This window comes from Mesoplodon densirostris, chromosome 4 (genome assembly GCF_025265405.1).
Source record: "Mesoplodon densirostris isolate mMesDen1 chromosome 4, mMesDen1 primary haplotype, whole genome shotgun sequence".
NCBI lineage: Eukaryota > Metazoa > Chordata > Mammalia > Artiodactyla > Ziphiidae > Mesoplodon > Mesoplodon densirostris.
In genome coordinates, this window is record NC_082664.1 from 134661598 (window position 1) to 134679686 (window position 18089).

General features: G+C 43.2%; 1 protein-coding gene across 1 annotated transcript in view; it reads right to left on the minus strand.

The window, feature by feature from the left end:
• Positions 1–18089, minus strand: part of LIPC (lipase C, hepatic type) — a 176447-nt gene that overhangs the window by 28596 nt on the left and 129762 nt on the right. The gene's annotated exons all lie outside the window — the stretch shown is intronic.

An 18089-nucleotide genomic window follows, 5' to 3' on the forward strand; every position in this document is an offset into this window, starting at 1 on the left:
TTTGACTCCAATTCCCTACATCCCTATGCTAGGCAGACAGCACACAGAGCGTCTTAGTTTGATGACACTATGCATTCTCTCCTGTGGCTCAACCTGTTCTCACACGTAGTCTTGCATTGACCAGGTAGGACTGGGGTGGGGAGGATCACAGAGGGGGTGGATTCTGCTTGATGGGGAGTGGCATTCAGGGAGGACTTTTCAGGGAACGTGAGGCTCATGCTGGCCCTGAGGGATGAATGAGGGCTTGTGTGTGTGTGTGAGTGGGTGGGAGGAGTAGGGCTTTCCAAGCTGAGGGCACAGCTGAGTAAGGGCTCAGAGGCGTGGGACCTTGTGGGTGGAAGGAAGCCGAAGGCTGGAAAGCCAGAGTGTGGGGGGCCCCTGGATGCTGAGGAGCCTGGACTTTACGCTCTCGATGATAAGATGCTGCTAAAGAGTTTTCAGCAGAAAAGGATAAATGAATATCCACCCGGAATCTTTCATAGACTGTGTGAGGGTGGGGTAGGGAGAAAAAGATTGTTTTTATGATTACACCTTCCGTTGTTTTCCTGAAAGGCTATCTAGCTTCTCTTTGTGGGGAGCCTCACCCTGACTCTGAGACACTTTGTGGAGGATGGGCAGTCACCCAACTCTTTGAGGCACTGCAACAGCTGTCAAGACCATGATGTCAGTCAGAGATAGAGCTGGGTGGAGCCTGAGGGAGGTGCCATGTTCCCCAGGTGTGGCATCCCAAGATGGGTGACATCTTTTCTGCTAAGATTAGGAATCAGACCAAGAGCTGGGGGAGGATGCTCTCACAGCCCCTTCCAGCCGAGGGTGGGCTCCCCTGTGGCTGAGGGGCAGACACGAGGCCATACCAGCATTTTTGATCAGTGAACTCAATTCAGCCCAGTTACTAAGAACCCTGATCATTCTTTCTGAGCATAAAGTCATTCAGGCACCTCAGACAATAAGTCTTGGGCTTTTGGTTTCAGGGGACAGCAGGACAGAGAGATGATGAAACTACAAAGTGCAAGGGGAGGTATTAATGAAACCAATTTTCCTACCCAAAGGTTATTAATTTGAAAGGTTATTAATTCCCAGCAGAGGGCAATGATTTTTCACTATGATGACAGAATGAAATGTGTCATATTTTATTAAAAGGAGATGAAAATGAGAATCTGAATAACTTCTCTGAGATAAAGAAGAAAATTTCTGCCGCCCAGTTTGACTTTCCCAGGCTTAGAGACTATCTGAGCTTGTCCTCATTCCTGAAAGCATAATCCCAGATCGTGCTCCCCATCTCATTGCATGCACTGCCCCCCTGGTCTCTAAGTCAGAAACCCGGGTGTCATCTTACACTGTTTTAGCAGCCATCCAATCAGTCCAAAGCTTCAGGTTCCCGCGTATCCCTAGAATCCAATGCCCTAGCTCAGGTGCACACTGTTTCTTGCTTGGTGTATTGCCACAGCTTCCTAACTGGTCTCTCTCTGTTTAATCTCACCACCCTCCCTCACACTGCTGCTCAAACAATCTTTCTAGAACAGAAATGACTATTATACCCGTTAGTATCTTTAAGCTTCTTGGTATTGCAGCCAAGTCCATCACGTGAATGATGATCCCTCATCCCTCAAATCATCCCCTCTCTACACTCTCCTGCTACCCCAGACTGCCACTAGTTTCCCCCATTGCCATCTCACATCCCTGCATCTTTGCACTCTCGCTTCCCTCTCTGCTGGTCCCCTCTGGTCCATTTGTTAAAATGGAACTCAGACATCACCCCCTCCAGGAAGCTGTCTCCTCTAGCCAGAGGTAATTACTTCCTCTTGCTGCCAGCACCGTATTGGTCCCCTGATCCTAAGGTAATTTATTTGTTTGGATGCGTGGTGTTTCCTCCACCAGGTTGTGAACTCACGGAGGACAGAGCTGAGGATGCCTAATAAGTGATTAGTGAGCGATGTGGTATTCTGTGGGGTCCAGGTCTCAGATCAAAGGCTATCATTCGATTTGTCAGCACTTTATGAACTGGAGCTCAAGGTAACTAATTTTCTTTTATTCAGTGACTGAATAGCTATATCTTCCTTCATTTCAGGATAGCTGACTTGAATGCTAAAAAGATTATATGAAAACAAAATGGGGATAGATGTAATACCCATCTTGTGAAGTCATTACAAGGATTAAATAAGATGATATTTGTAAAGAGCACGGAACAATGCCTGGCATATAATTAGACCCACATAAATGTGTGTTATTAAAATAAGTACATATTGGAGCATCCAGCATCTCGCATTTTTGATCTGTGAAATTCTTTCTTTCTGTGAAAATTTATCCCCCTTACCCTGGATTTAGCTGGGAGAATCAGCTCTGGCCCCAGTACCTGGGGCCTCAGATCTGTTCAGGAGAGTCCTAGGGAAAAAAGAGTTGTCAGATGGAAAGGCTCACAAACACCTGGACTGACCTGAGCTCTTCCTTTTCTTCCTCGGAGCTTGGCTTTCTTTTAGCATGTGTGTGAGTGAGGAGGTTGTGTATATATTCATTCATTCATTTATTTCCTCAACAAATATTTATTAAGCATATATTATTATATTATGCCCTGAGCCCTGACTAGGTACCAGTTGGAGGCAAATAGGGCCTGACATCTGTGTATCAGGAGTCCCCAGTCCAGTGGGAAAGAAAGCATGAAAATCAGCCATCACATGAGGTTGCTGTGAATACTGCTGTGGAGTGACATCCTGAGTAGGGGCTTTAGGGAAGATGCCAAGAGAAGATAAGGCATCAGTTGAGTCTGGAAGGATTAAAGATTCTTTAGGTGCTCACATCTAGGAGAAATTTTTGAAGAAAGTGGGGCTCTGGTGCCTAAAAATATAAGATTTAGTGGAGGACCTGAGCACTGAAGGGCTGCTGTGGGGAAGAGGGCCTAGGATTCTTTTGCGCAACTCCAGGAGATAGCAACGGAGTCAAAAGGTGGGCATGACATGGAAGGAAAATTTTGACTTTAAGTGGTTCTTGAAAATTCATAGTTGAAGAAATTGGGGCAAAGAGAAAATAAAGGTGGCAAAACAACAAAGACAGAAATGTTAATAGATTAGCAACCTAAACTGCACAATCTGTGATCATATAAGGTTGCAGAAGATGGGCCACAGATTTTGTTTTGAGCTTCCTATTGGCCAAATCAAAGAGGGAAACAGGAGCAGTTATAGAATTCATACTGTCCAGTTGCTCATACTTTTCTGGTCCTGAAGCCTGAGATGGTTTTCCTGTGGGTTATTGTAAAAAGAGGCCATTGCATGAGGCAGCGGCCATTGTCTTGAATACTATTCCTATGAAATATACAGTAGCAAGTTTTATGTGGTTGACTCTGAGGGTGCAATGCAGTCCTCAATGGAAGCAGCATCCATAGCACCAAACAGCGTTTAAGTCACAGAGAGTCTCTGTAAGACTCTTCGCTGTAATCCAGCAGCAGTCCTATGACTGAAGGAGGCAAGGGCTACTTCAGGTCACATTTTGGGTGGAAGGAGTAGTCCCCAAGTGTCCGAGTCTCCATGGGAGCAGAGTTTGATTGACCCCTTCACAGAACACATAGAATACTGGAGCATCCTCAGGTAAGCCACAGCTTCAAGGATGCACTACTGTGACTCACACTCAAAAGTATACCAAAATCTCTTTCCTAGGCTTTAGCCCTGCCCATAACAGGCTCTTGACAGGGCTTCTCTACCTGGGGATGCTTCTGACGCTGCAAACCCAGTGAGGTCAAAGTGAATTTATTTTCTTTCCTCCCAACCTTCTTCTTCCTTTCTTTCTACATTCCCTATTGTGGTTTGTGACACCGTCATTTGTCCATGCTGTTGCTCAAGCTAGAAAGCTTAAGAGCTGTCCTGGAATACCCTCTCTGTCCCCTTGGTAACCCACTAGGGTCACCAAATTCTGAGGACACAGTCTCAGGGTTATCTTCTCTGCCCCCTGCCACTGACTTAGTCTGGGAACACACAGTTGTTTTTGTATTAGTTGTGATATGGTAATAGACTCTTAACTTTTTTATTTTGTCTATATGTAGAATTAATACATGTTCATTGTACATATACAATCTGAAAAATGCTGAAATGAATAAAGAATCTCACTACTCAGAAAAACACACAAGTAATATTTGGAGTATTTCCTTCCAATCTATTCTTATGGAGATAGTTGTTTCATAGATGTTTGTTTGGGGTGTCTATAATTGAGATCATATTATGTGAATGGTTTTTTTTTTTTTTTTTTTTTTTTGCGGTACGCGGGCCTCTCACTGCCGCGGCCTCTCCCACTGCGGAACACAGACTCCGGACGCACAGGCTCAGCAGCCATGGCTCACGGGCCCAGCCGCTCCACGGCACGTGGGATCCTCCCAGACTGGGGCATGAACCCATGTCTCCTGTGTCAGCAGACGGACTCTCAACCACTGCACCACCAGGGAAGCCCTATGTGAATGGTTTTATATCCCTCTTTACCTGTCATGATAATTTTCTTACAGCATTAGAAATTCTTTAAAAACATGCTTTTGAAAAGTGGAATAGGGCTTCCCTGGTGGTGAAAAGGTTGAGAATCCGCCTGCCAATGCAGGTGACACGGGTTCGAGCCCTGGTCCAGGAAGATCCCACATGCCACGGAGCAACTAAGCCCGTGCGCCACAACTACTGAGCCTGCGTGCCACAACTACTGAAGCCCGCGTGCCTAGAGCTGGTGCTCTGCAACAAGAGAAGCCACTGCAATGAGAAGCCCATGCACCGCAATGAAGAGTAGCCCCCGCTCGCCACAACTAGAGAAAAGCCCGCAGCAACGAAGACCTAATGCAGCCAAAAATAAATAAATAAATAAATAAATAAATGTATTTTAAAAAAAGAAAAAGAAAAGTGACATAGTTTGTTTCATTATTGTTGGACATTTAGGTTGTTTCCTGTTTTCTTTTTTTTTTCCTATTACTAGCAATGCTCTGATGACCATCTTTATAAATAAATCTTTGTCTGAATCTATGAGTGTTTTTTTAGTAAAGGTTCCCCAAAGTAGGATCATTCGCTTCTTAGGGGTGATCTTATTTATATCTCTTTATATATGCATATATATCCAAATTGATATTCAGCACTTTTAAAGCTAATATTTATTGAGGGCTTTCTCTGTGCCAGGCACTTTTCTAGCAGTCTTATTTGTATGAACTTATTTAAACCTCACAACTCATGAGTAAGTGGTTAGTAAATCCAATGATTTCATTATGAGTGAGGAAATTTGTCCTAATTGTATTGGATAGGAGCTTTTCCTTCTTCAGGCATGTCTTCTGAAATCGTCATTTTTCTCACGACTTTAGAAGAGCTAAAGACACACCAATGATAAGAATCTGGAGATAAGGCTGTGATTTCGAGAGGGAGAATATCAACTAAGGTAGGCAGTCAAAGCCTTCAGAGGGAGTCAGCCTCTATAACCTGGAAAGCAAGCTGATGTGCTGGAGAGGCTTGGGGTTGCCCTCTGCATGACAGCAACTTCCTGGGACAGCAAAACTTCCTCAGAATTAGTCAGAAGGAAAAGCTGGGTGCAGCCATTACATTTCTAATATTAGATTCTTTGCAGCAAGTGATTTCTCTATTCCTAAGTCAGCCACCAGGTTTGAGGGTTCCTAAAATTTCATACAAGAATAAATTATTTCATTTTCTTTTGGGTAAGGACATCATTAGGTGGATGACTGCAGACGACTGAGCTGGCTTAGGGGAGAACCAAGGATTCTGCAGTAAAAGGTCCTGATAGGAGTCAGGACCTGTCTTCTGCCTGTGATGCCTGGGCTGGGTGCTTTTGCTCAGTTCCATGTTTGTCAAGCACCACCCATGTATTAGCTTGTGCTGAGGACACAAGTGCATGACAGGAGCCACAGGTATTAATATGCCTCCTGCCACAGAGCTGTTTGTGAAATTTCTTCACATTCTTATTTTTTTCTTTAAAGATTTATTATTTATTTATTATTATTTTTAAAATTTATTTTTGGCTGCATTGGGTCTTAGTTGCAGCACGCGGGATCTTCGTTGAGGCACGCAGGATCTTTTGTTGCTGCGCGCTGGCTTCTCTCTAGGTGTGGCGTGCAGGTTCTCTCTTCTCTAGTTGTGGCGTGTGGGTTCCAGAGCACATGGGCTCTAGTTGCAGTGCTCGAGCTCAGTAGTTGTGGCACGTGGGCTTAACTCCTCCACAGCATGTGGGATCTTAGTTCCCTGACCAGGGATTGAACCCGTGTCCCCTGCATCGCAAGGCGGATTCTTTGCCACTGGACCACCAGGGAAGTCCCACATTCTTATTTAAATTGCTAACTCTGTGTGTGTGTGTGTGTGTGTGTGTGTGTGTGTGTGTGAGATTTCACTTTGTTAACACACTGAAAATATTCCCAGACCCAGTACTAGTGGGAGGGGTCCTCTGGAAGACCATAACTTCACAATTACCCTGAACATCCGCTGGGCGATGTCCTCTGCTTAGAATGGAACAAACCTATGAGATAAATGTAGCCAGAGCTCTGTCCCTGGCTGCCATAGTCAGGCCTATGATTTGTACATGGGCAACACGGACTTCAGAATTTCTAGAACTACAGCAGGATGGAAAAACTTGAATAAGAATTTAGTCCCTACTGGGTCTTCACAGATTTAGCTCTTAGCTGTTGCTGATTTTTGGTGATAAGCAGATTCTACCAAAGGCCAGGTGAGCATTGCTTCTTCCACTCCTGCCATCTTGAATTTTGCCCTGACCTGAACATCTCACCCTCCCATTTACTTATTATCTTAAAAATATTTCTATGTCTGGATTTCTCAATTTGGACAATATAGTTACTAATCTTTGTGACATTCCCCAGCTCTTGTGACACCCCAGCATCACTGCACTGTAATATTGAACCCAAATGACCCAAGGCATAAACTGCTCCTATGAGGTGATTTATATGGCTGTAGTAATTTTTCAGGTCATTAGAATATTATTTTATTTTATTTTTTTAAATTTATTTTTTATTGAAATATAGTTGAATTACAATGTGTTAATTACTGCTGTACAACAAAATGACTCAGTTATACATATATATACATTCTTTTTCATACTCTTTTCCATTATGGTTTATCACAGGATATTGAATATAGTTCCCTGTAGAATATTGTTTTGAACTCAGCAGAAATTCCTAAGTTTGCCTTGAATGAATTTATTTTATAGCTGTTCTTTAAAAAAACTTTGGGGTCTAGAATTGCTGAAGTAATTTATTACCTTTAGGAGGTTGCCATCTTCCCATTCTCTTTTGCATTCCTGTTTCACCTGTTCTTTTTGTTTGTTTATTTTTGCTTTCTTCTTTTCACCATTTTGTTGTCATATAAGGTGATGAGATAAGAGATGGAAGGAAAGCCGTTTTCAGAAATCTGATTTATTCTGTTTTCTTTGTCTCTTTTGGCCTGATTTTGCTGGCCATCCTGTAGCCTTAGACTACAGCTTCTCCTTTTGTGGATTCCAGTAAAGAAAGTAAATAGAGGCTGTGTTTTCTTGCTGGAAAGTTTTTTTTTTTCCTCCAAAATTTCTTCTTAGGCTGTACTCCCCTGGCTAAGTCAGAATTTTTTTTTTCTTTCAAGAAATCTGATTATGAAAAAGTATGCCATTCAGAAGAGCTTTCCATTTGTACTGGAATCCTCTGGGGATATGGGGGCTTACTTCCCTAAAGTGGTTCCAAGGTCTTGGGCATATTCCACTCTGGATCAGTTCAAGGTAGGGTAACCAATTGTCCTGTCAAACCAGGATGAGTTGGCCACCTTAATTTGTTTAAGGGCAATTGAGTGAATAAATGAAAAGAGAAAAGATGATAAAAATGCAGAGGTACAATGTTCCTTCCTGCCTAGTCTTTGTGTGGTCCCCTGCCCTGACATGCTCTGCTGTCTTCCCCATTTGCTTAGCTAACATCACTCTTTCTCCAAATGTAAACTCAATCTTCATTTCCTCAGAGGAAATGTCCCGACTTGGTCACATCTCCCTATTATTTGTTCTTTTAGGTGTTTTCGTAGTTGTAGTTTTCTATTTGAATAGTCATTACATAAATGTCTATCTCCCCAGTTTGGTGGTAAGCTCCATGAAAGCAGGATCTAGGTCCGGTTTTGCTCACACTGAAACTTTTGTCAGTAGAGCAAGGATTGTCAAATGTAGTGGTTAGGCCCCCAGACTAGGAGCCATGTGGCTTGGGTTTGAGGTCCATTTCCAATACTTACTACTTTTGTGACCTTGGGCAAATTACTTAATGAGATACCACCTCTCCTCTCCCCCTCTAAAATGGTTAAAATTAAAAAGACTGACAACACCTAGTGCTGGTGAGGATGTGGAGCAACAAGAATGATTCATTTATTTCTGATGGGATTGCAAAATACTGTAGCCACTTTGGAAAACCACTTGGCAGTTCCTTATACAGATAAATACACATGTACCATAAGACTCAGCAATTCCAAACCTAGGAGTTTACCCAATAGAAATTAAAACAAATGTCTATGCAAAGATGCAAATGTTCACAGAAGATTTATTCATAATAGCCACAAACTAGCAACAACCCATACCTATCAACTAATAAATGGATAAACTAATTGTGATATATCCATGGAATGTACTTAGCAATACTACTTAGGAATACTATACAATAATACTCAGGAATACTACTTAGCAACAAAAAGGAACACATTTCTGATACATACAGCAGTGTAGATGAATCTCAAATGCATTATACTAAGTGAAAGAGGCCCAGCTTAAAAGCTTGCATACTGTGTGATTCTATTTATATGACATTCTGGAAAAGGCAAAACTATAGTGACAGAGAGCAGATCAGTGGTTTCCTGGGGCCTGGGGATGGAAAAGGCAAAGGGAAATTTTTGGAGGGGTTGAAGTATTTTATATCTTGATGGTGGTAGTGGTTCCCTAGGTGTACATTTAAAAAATTGTTCAGAAAATGAGCTACAGCCAGGCAATACTGTTGTTTCTCCACATGACCCAGGGTCTGGGCCTGGGCACTGCAGGCTGCATGGCAGTCGTTCTGCATCAGTTGCTTATGCAGGGCTGGGCTGGCCTGAGAGGACAAGATGTTTCTGAGTCCTCTGGGGTTGAGGTCAGTTGGCAGGGAGAGCCCCAGCCCTGACTTTGAACCAAATTATTGGATCAGTCTGGGATGAGCCCAGCCCTCCAGGACCTCAGGGAGACGTGGCATACCTGCAAAGCCCTTCCAGGTTCCTTTGGGGCAGGGATGACTAGAGGCACCTAGGGGGTCCGTACTTGGGAACCCAAATCATCTGGTCAGAGAGGGTTAGAGAGGAAAGGGACTGGGAGACCACGTGATAGAGCATTTACTGCCTGCTTTTCATTCTCTTTCTGTGCATCTCAAGCAACCTCATTTATTGAGGAGTTTCTCGTTTTCCTTTTCTTATTTAGTAAGGATATAGATAACACCATCAATCTACTATTCCAGTCCTCTGGAGAGAATCAGTGTTACCACACCAAATGGGTAGAATTACAGTGAAAAGCAAAGAAATGACATTGTGTGGTACAATCTCCCTTTGTAATTTGTTTGAAAATAGCTTGGTGATGCCGTTCTCCCACCCCCAACCATTATTCCATAAGCACCAGGGACCTCTTATTGGTAATAATGATCTAGTCCAACTTCCTTATTTTACAGATGAAACTGGGACCCAGAGAGGCCAACAGACCTGTCCCAAACCATGCATCTAGTTAACGGCAGAATCAAAAGAACTCAGCTCTCTTAACATCCAAGCCAGCATCTTCCTACTCTGCTGGAGGACAGGAGTCCCAACCCACATTCCTGCCATGTTTTGGGACTCTGTTCCTGTCACTGAGGTAAGGCTCAGAGGACTCACATTCTGTGTCTTATAAAGGCTGATCCCATCAAGTAAGGCCCCTGTTTGTCACATAGGAGACGCATCTTGAGTCTCAGAAGACAGCTGCTGGGGCATCCTCTTGTCGATGGGAAATGCCCCCAAACAACAGAGGTGACCAGAGTAATAAAACCACAAGTCCCACAACCCCTCCAACACCTGTCAGAATTGTCAGCCTCATCTTCAGACCAGAGGTTTTTCCTTCCCTCACCAGAGGTAACTCCAGGAGAATCCTTACACAGCTAAGAGGGCTGTGATGCTGGCATCTGACCAGAGTCAGGCCAGGGGAAGCTAGGGGCCCAGGAGCTGGACAATCACAGGTTCTTCAACAGCTCTTGGAATGGTGGATCTTGGCATAAAGTCTTGGTTTGAGAGTTGCCAAGAGTTATTTTGATAGCAAAATTAACTCAACAGCCTTCTTGTTTCAAAATTTTATTTGAATGTTGACGACTGTCCAGCTCCCGACTTTAAGTTTCATTTTCCCTTATCCCTCACTGCCCTGTCTCTGACATGACCTATACAGTTGCCAAGTGAGGCTTCCAAGGAACAGAAGGAGGGGCGGGGGCAGAGGACCTTCACTCTAATTATGAGGTTAGGGCATTGTCAGATGGTATCACAGTCAAGGGCTCTAGGAGCACTGTCCTACTACAGCCCAGAGCTACCACCTCGTGGAGACAAGCACACTGGGAGCAATAGTTGCTTTATTATTGGCAGTACTTGTGCCTGTAAGAGAAAAATGGGGCCCGCTCCCTCATCCACAATCAGCTGCCAGAAGATGAATTGGGTACCTTATACCTAGGTGAGGAAAGGAGAGAGGTTGCTGACTGCTTTCTAATCTGGCCCCATGGATAGAAGAGACCCAAGATGAGACCACATCCTGTACGTGGCTTGTTACTGCACAGGGAGACATAGTGCTGTGGAGAGTTTAGCAGCCTATGCTCTGGACTCAGATTACCTAGACTGAATCCCAGCTCTGCTACTTACTAGCTGTGTAGCCTTGGGTTAGTTACTTAACCTCTCTGTACCTCACTTATAAAATGGGACTAGCAGTAGTTAGTCCTATGTTACAGAAGTAATCTTATAGTCCTAATCTTACCTTTAGGATTATTATGAGTTATAGGTTAAAATATATTGTTTTAAAACAACTTGAAGGAATGATATATGGACTTCCTCTTAGTAACCCTTAGTGATGATGCATGGTCTGTTCTTAGTCACAAGACCACTTAATCAAAGGAAGGAATAGATTCAGTTGGGAACATTTATATTTATTTATTGACAAAGGGGATGTCTCATTTTGGGGGAGGGGTGTTCTTCAAAGGTAGAAATGTCAGCAGTTCCACTAGGCCATATTTCAACATAAATAAAATCAGCAGACTACACTTGATAAAGTGAATGGCTTTAACCATTATGAATTAGCCTTAACCTACTGTACTGGAATCCTAGTGCTGAGAAAAATCTTTGAGAGCGCCCTAGACATAGAAAGCTCATAATGTGTTAATCTCAGTGGTGTATGTGGGAGCCGGCTCAGAAGAGCCAGTTGTGTGCACTTCTTCTCAACTCTCCATGTTCAGTAATTTAATGTTGGTAGTTTGAAATTGGCCATATAGGAGTATTTACACCATGGAAATTGGCTAAATATCAAGTTGTTTGTTTGTTTTTGAAAGAGCATCAGTTAAAAAACAAGCTCACCACTGAGTGAGATCTTAGTCCACAAAACTCAAGTGAGTGACAAGTAGCACATTTCTTTATTTTCTTTTATCAGCTTAAATGGGGCATTGAGTCCCCATCCTGCGCAGTTTTGGTGGAGTTCTTTTTTCCCAACTTTGTGCAAAGATCTCTCTGTACTGATTATTTTTTATATCAGGTCCACCTGCTAAGAAGCTCAGTCCCATTTTATACAGTCCTCAGAAATTCCACTCTTTGGGGTTGTACTTAAGGGATGGGAAGCCCTTTAAGGTAGGAGGGCACCACACCACCTCCTCCTTTAGGAGTGTCATGGAAACTCTGGCTGGGTTCTTGCTGCTTCGGGACATACCAGCCCCTATCCTCTCCCAGTCAGGGAGTTAAGCATCCTCTCTCTTTCTCATCTCCTTTTGGGGATACCTAGAATTATCTTTTTGGTGAATTTAGGCTTTTACAAAAGATAGGAACATATGTTAGATTCAAGTGGCTTCTGCTTCTGAGTCCTGAAAATACCTCTAAACTAAGGAATGGTGGTGGTGGGAAAATAAATTCAAAATAATATCTCAATAAATTATTCTGGTATTTAAAGATGAGGAAGCTGAGACTCAGAGAGGCAAACTCACTTATCTAAGCTCACACAGCTAGTTTAGAACAAAGAGGAGATTTGAATACTGGGCTTCTGCCTCAGTCCAGCCTCCTCCCAAGATAACACTTCTCTTTCGTGGAGACCCAGGTGGTCTCTACTAGACTGGTTCTGCTTCTGTCCACTACTGATGGTCATAATGGTGGTCAACATTTGCTGGGTGTTTGCTATGTGCCTGACACTCTGCTAAGCCTTGTGCATACTTTATCTTCCTTTGAGCCTGCTCAGATGTGCAGTGCTTCATCTATCCTCTTATTCTCAGCTCCACAGGAAGAGCAGACCCAGGATGGCTTTTCCAAACAGACCTAGAGCCAGTAGCTTAAGGGGGAAAAGAGAACAGAAATCCTTCTTGTCTAATTTGGCCTCCCAATGGCACAGCTTTGGTGCTCTGTTCACTCGCTTCTTCACTTATTTACTCATTCGTTCTCTTTACTCACTTCCTGAGTACCAACTCCATGCCAGGTATTTTCCCACAAATGAAACTTGCCTTCAGCTAAATTGTTTCTGGAGCATGTATTGAATTTGCTTCCCTATTCTTTAAAAAGTGTATTTGTTGCACAAAATGGAGTAACAGCAAAAAACAAGTTTTAAAATATAGACTCACATTCTCATCACCCTAATGGATTGACTTTTTCTTTTCCTGTGCTTCTATTCTGTATCCAGAAGCAAATATATTTTTCATGTAACTGTGCAGATATAACGGCTTTTTGATTTTTTAAATTTCACATTATGTAACAAACATCTTTCCATATCCCTGCAGTGTTCATACTCATCATTTTTTTTTTTTTTTTTTTTTTTTTGCGGTACGCCGGCCTCTCACTGTTGTGGCCTCTCCCGTTGCGAAGCACAGGCTCTGGATGCGCAGGCTCAGCGGCCATGGCTCACGGGCCCAGCCACTCCACGGCATGTGGGATCTTCCCAGACCAGGGCACGAACCCGTGTCCCCTGCATCGGCAGGCGGACTCTCAACCACTGCACCACCAGGGAAGCCCATACTCATCATTTTTAAAGGCTAAGTAATATTCCATTGAGGGAATGCTTTGGAATTTATATATCCGTTTCCCTATCTGGGACAAGCACTGTGTTTTTAATTTTTCACCTTTCTTAACAGAGCTTCAGTGAACTTCACACAGAGAGCTCTTCTTTTCAGAGGATTATTTCCATGAGCATGAATTACCTGGTGTGGGATTGCTTGGTTAAATGGTGGGATCATTTTGCTGACATGGGAGGTGAAGCAATCTTACAAGTCCCCCACAGGTGTAGTCATAATTATTACCAACCCAGAGAATCCATAAAACCCAAAAGCTCTCATTAAAGGTGATGAGGGGGTGCTGGAGGAATTGGTAAGGCTGGTTAAAGGACTATTTATGTAGTTATCACTTACTTTTTGCTAGTAACTTGGAATTCTGTGTTTTATCCCATCCTCATAACACCTCTGTGAGTAGGTGCTATCCCCAATGAAACTGGGTCTCAGAGAAGATAAGTGTCTGGACCAAGGTCACACAGGAAGTAGTTGAGTAGCCTCATTCTGAGAGTGGCTCTTTTGCAGACCAGGAAGTTAAAGTCACCCACCAGGACTGACCCATAAATCTCCTTTGCCAGGTATTCAGCACCCCACGGGAGGCTCACTGACCATGAGGTCCCTGAAATCAGTCTTTTCACAGTTGCATTCCCATGGTCTAGAGTGTGGCTGTGTTGAATTGCACTTATGGTGACTTAGAAGAGAACTCAGAGACTGACTTGAAGGCATTCCACATGAGGTAAGCAACTGAGCACGTTCTTGTTTGGGTCTGCTGTATCTGCTTGTATATACAGTGTGGCTTTAGACACTCAGAACTATCTCACTCATATTTAGCTATTGGTGGACTATGTGTGTTTGTGTGTTGGCAGATCTCTGTAGGTCCTGGTTTCTCATTAACTCATCTGTGTTGACCTTGAGCAAGTCATTTAACTTTCTAGGCCTCAGTTTCCTCATCTGGAAAATGAGGACATTGGACCAGCCAGCTGTGAGGTCTCCATGGTGGTACATGAGATGTCCTCAGCTTTTCTGAGTCAGCTGGATCAAGCTTCTAGGCCTGGCTTTTTCCCCACACCAGCTGGGTCTCAATTTCTACCTCTGGAAAACCAAGAGGTCGGGAGAAGATTCCAGGGTCCCTCCAGTTCTGAGATGTGTGAGTCCTAAGACTGTTCTATCTCTGACTTTCAGTAAATAAAAGATGCCAGAGAGAAGTGTTTTTGAGGCCAGAGCTAATCAGGCAAAAAGAAAAGTGAGAGAGCAGCTGAGACCTGGGTACTCCTGGCTCTGTTCCCACAGGAATGCTGCCCTCTCCTGCACTGGAATCTGAGCCTGATGCTTTGCAAAGAGAAACACTTGCAGTATGAGGAATGCATTAAGCATGAACTTGGCCAAACAGCTCCAGCGTTGCTCTTTAAGGCAAAAGTAAACTGTGAGTGGGGGAATGTGAGCTGAAGCACTTGGGATAGGATCTCTAGGGCAGGAGTTTAGGGGCTGCCTTGTGAGGGAATGGTCCTAGCCCACCCAACTACTGAGCCTCCCTGGGGCTTCCTTGGGTTATAACCTGGGGTTGAGAGGGCAGGTCATTGGGCCCCCTTAGATCTTACATCTTAGAGGGTGAGGATGCACATGATCCCATTCATTCACTCCACCATATATTTAGTGAGCACGTACTATGTGGAAGGGATTGTGTTTAATGTAGTGGATACAACAGTAAAGAAGACAGACTGTGCTTTCAAGAAGTTCATGGTCACTTGGAAGCAAGTAAATAGACGATTGCTAAATAGACGATTGCAAGTGTTTCTTGGCTGAAGAATAGGAGAGGCAACTACCAAGCCATAGAGTGGCTGGTGTGAAGGCAGCCAGGGTACCCCACTGGTGGGTAGTATTACCAGTTCCTCAGATAATCCTGGGGATTCCAATCAAAGGCTGGTCCTGAGGGGAGGGAAGGACTATGGAAAGTGGGAGTAGAATGAGCTCATGTGTGATCAATATGTCACCTCTGGAGCTTGAGGTCATGGCTGCAGCCTGTACCCTGGGCCCTTCAGCTTTCCTGACACCCTTGGTAGCCCTCATCTCTTTTGAGATTCCCCAGCCCTGGAGTCTGCACCACAACTGTTCCCATTCTCTGCATGTTCATTTCCTGATGGAGAAATAAGGAGTGGTTCAGTGACTTGCCAAAGGTCAACAGCTGGCTAAACAAATCAAACTAGTACCAGAATCCCATTTCTCTACCTATCTCTCCATATGCCTAGGTTCTGAAGCTGTAAAACTTTTCTGGGCATGTGCTTTTACCCTTGTTCCACTTTCTCTAAGATATTCTTCTGGATCAATGTCCTCCCTTCACTTCTTATGTCTGGAGGCACAGATGATTAGTGCTTGCCCCATTCAGACCATGAACATGTCTCTTAAAAATTTCTGTGCCATTTCTGGAAGCAATGGGAGAGGCAGAATAGTGTAATGGAAAGGGCACTGGCTTTGGAACCAGTCGGCTCTGTATTTGATTCTCTATTACTTATGAGCTATGTGAATTTGAGAAGCTCACTTAATCTCTGGGAGCCTCAATTTCCTTCTCTTAAATTGCACAAATGAATATCCATCTCATACGATTGTTGTGAGAATCAGGTGAAACTTGGTGAAATGTCTAATACAGAGCTTGGCATTCAATACTTCACTTCCCCTTCCCTTCAAAACTTACCTAAGATCTCTTCCACCTCATGTCTTGACCCAACATAGTTCCTTCCAGATACTTTCTGGTACTGACCCACCAAGGTCTTTGTCAGCCTGCCTATCTAGCACCTTTCTGTGAATTCTGTGTACCTCTTTTAGGTAGTACATCACATGTCTTGGCAATAGCATTTTGCCTTTGTGTCAGGAAAAGGAGGGCCCTCTTCAGAATGAGGACTTCAGCCTCCTCTCTCCCATTTGTCCAAGCTCTTTTGGGTAGTTAAGAATCTATCAATCTTATGCAGTAGCTCTGGAGCTTACTAGGCTGCCTCTACCAACTGGGGTGCTCCAGGAATGCCATTTGAATTAGGCAGCCCCAGGAGCTGAATCAGGCAGTTCCAGGAGCCAAACCAGGCTACAGGTCAATGGGGAAATAAAACTCTGACTATAAGACATACCCAGCCAGGGTTCTGTCCTTAAACCACTGCTAAATGAATACTTGCCCTTCCAGAATCCCCTGTTTTACCTAATCTTCTACATTTGAGGGTAGTGGTTCTCACATATCCTTGTGTTTAAGATGCAGACCCCTGGGCACCATGCCCAGAGCAGCTGATTCAGTAGATCTGGGAGGCCTGGGAATCTGCATTTTTTCTAAGATGGCAGATCATCCTGAGAATAACTTGTCTAGTGGTTAAGAATATGAGCTTAGATGCAAAAATTCTTAACAAAGTCTTAGCAAACCAAATTCAACAGCACATTCAAAGTATAATATATTATGATCAAAGGGGAATTATCACTGGAATTCAAGGATGGTTCCACATATGCAAATCAATTGATACACTACATTAATAGAAAGACACAAATCATATGATCATCTCAGTAGATTCAGAAACAGCATTTGACAGAATTCAACATCATTTCACGATTAAAAACTCTCAACAATTGGGTATAGAAGAAACACACCTCAACATAATAAAGGTGGTGTGTGACAAATCCACAGCTAACATCATAGTCAGTGGTGAAAGGTTGAAAGCTTTCCCTCTAAGAGAAGGAACAAGCAGAATGCCCACTCTTACCACTCTTATTCAACATAATACTGGAGAGACAGCAGAAGCAAGAAGAGCTATAATCCTTCAGCCTGTGGAACAAAAACCACATTCACAGAAAGACAGACAAAATGAAAAGGCAGAGGACTACGTACCAGATGAAGGAACAAGATAAAACCCCAGAAAAGCAACTAAATGAAGTGGAGATAGGCAACCTTCCAGAAAAAGAATTCAGAATAATAATAGTGAAGATGATCCGGGACCTCGGAAAAAGAATGGAGGCAAAGATCGAGAAGATGCAAGAAATGTTTAACAAAGACCTAGAAGAATTAGAGAACAAACAGAGGTGAACAATACAATAACTGAAATGAAAAATACATTAGAAAGAATCAATAGCAGAGTAACTGAGACAGAAGAACGGATAAGTGACCTGGAAGGCAGAATGGTGGAAATCACTGCCTTGGAACAGAATAAAGAAAAAAGAATGAAAAGAAATGAAGATAGCCTAAAAGATCTCTGGGACAACCTTAAACACACCAACATTTGCATTATAGGGGTCCCAGAAGGAGAAGAGAGAGAGAAAGGACCTGAGAAAATATTTGGAGAGATTATAGTCGAAAACATCCCTAACATGGGAAAGGAAATAGCCACCCAAGACCAGGAAGCTCAGAGAGTCCCAGGCAGGATAAACCCAAGGAGAAACACGCCGAAACACATAGTAATCAAATTGACAAAAATTAAAGAAAAACTATTAAAAGCAACAAGGGGAAAATGACAACATACAAGGGAACTCCCATAAGGTTAACAGTTTCTGATTTCTCAGCAGAAACTCTACAAGCCAGCAGGGAGTGGCATGATATATTTAAAGTGATAAAAGGGAAGAACCTACAAGCAAGATTACTCTACCTGGAAAGGATCTCATTCAGATTCGATGGAGAAATTAAAACCTTTACAGACAAGAAAAAGCTAAGAGAATTCAGCACCACCAAACCAGCTCTATAACAAATGCTAAAGGAACTTTTCTAACTGGGAAACAGAAGAGAAGAAAATGACCTAAAAAAACAAACACTAAACAATTAAGAAAATGGTAATAGGAACATACATATCAATAATTGCCTTAAACGTGAATGGATTAGGGGCTTACCTGGTGGCGGAGTTGTTAA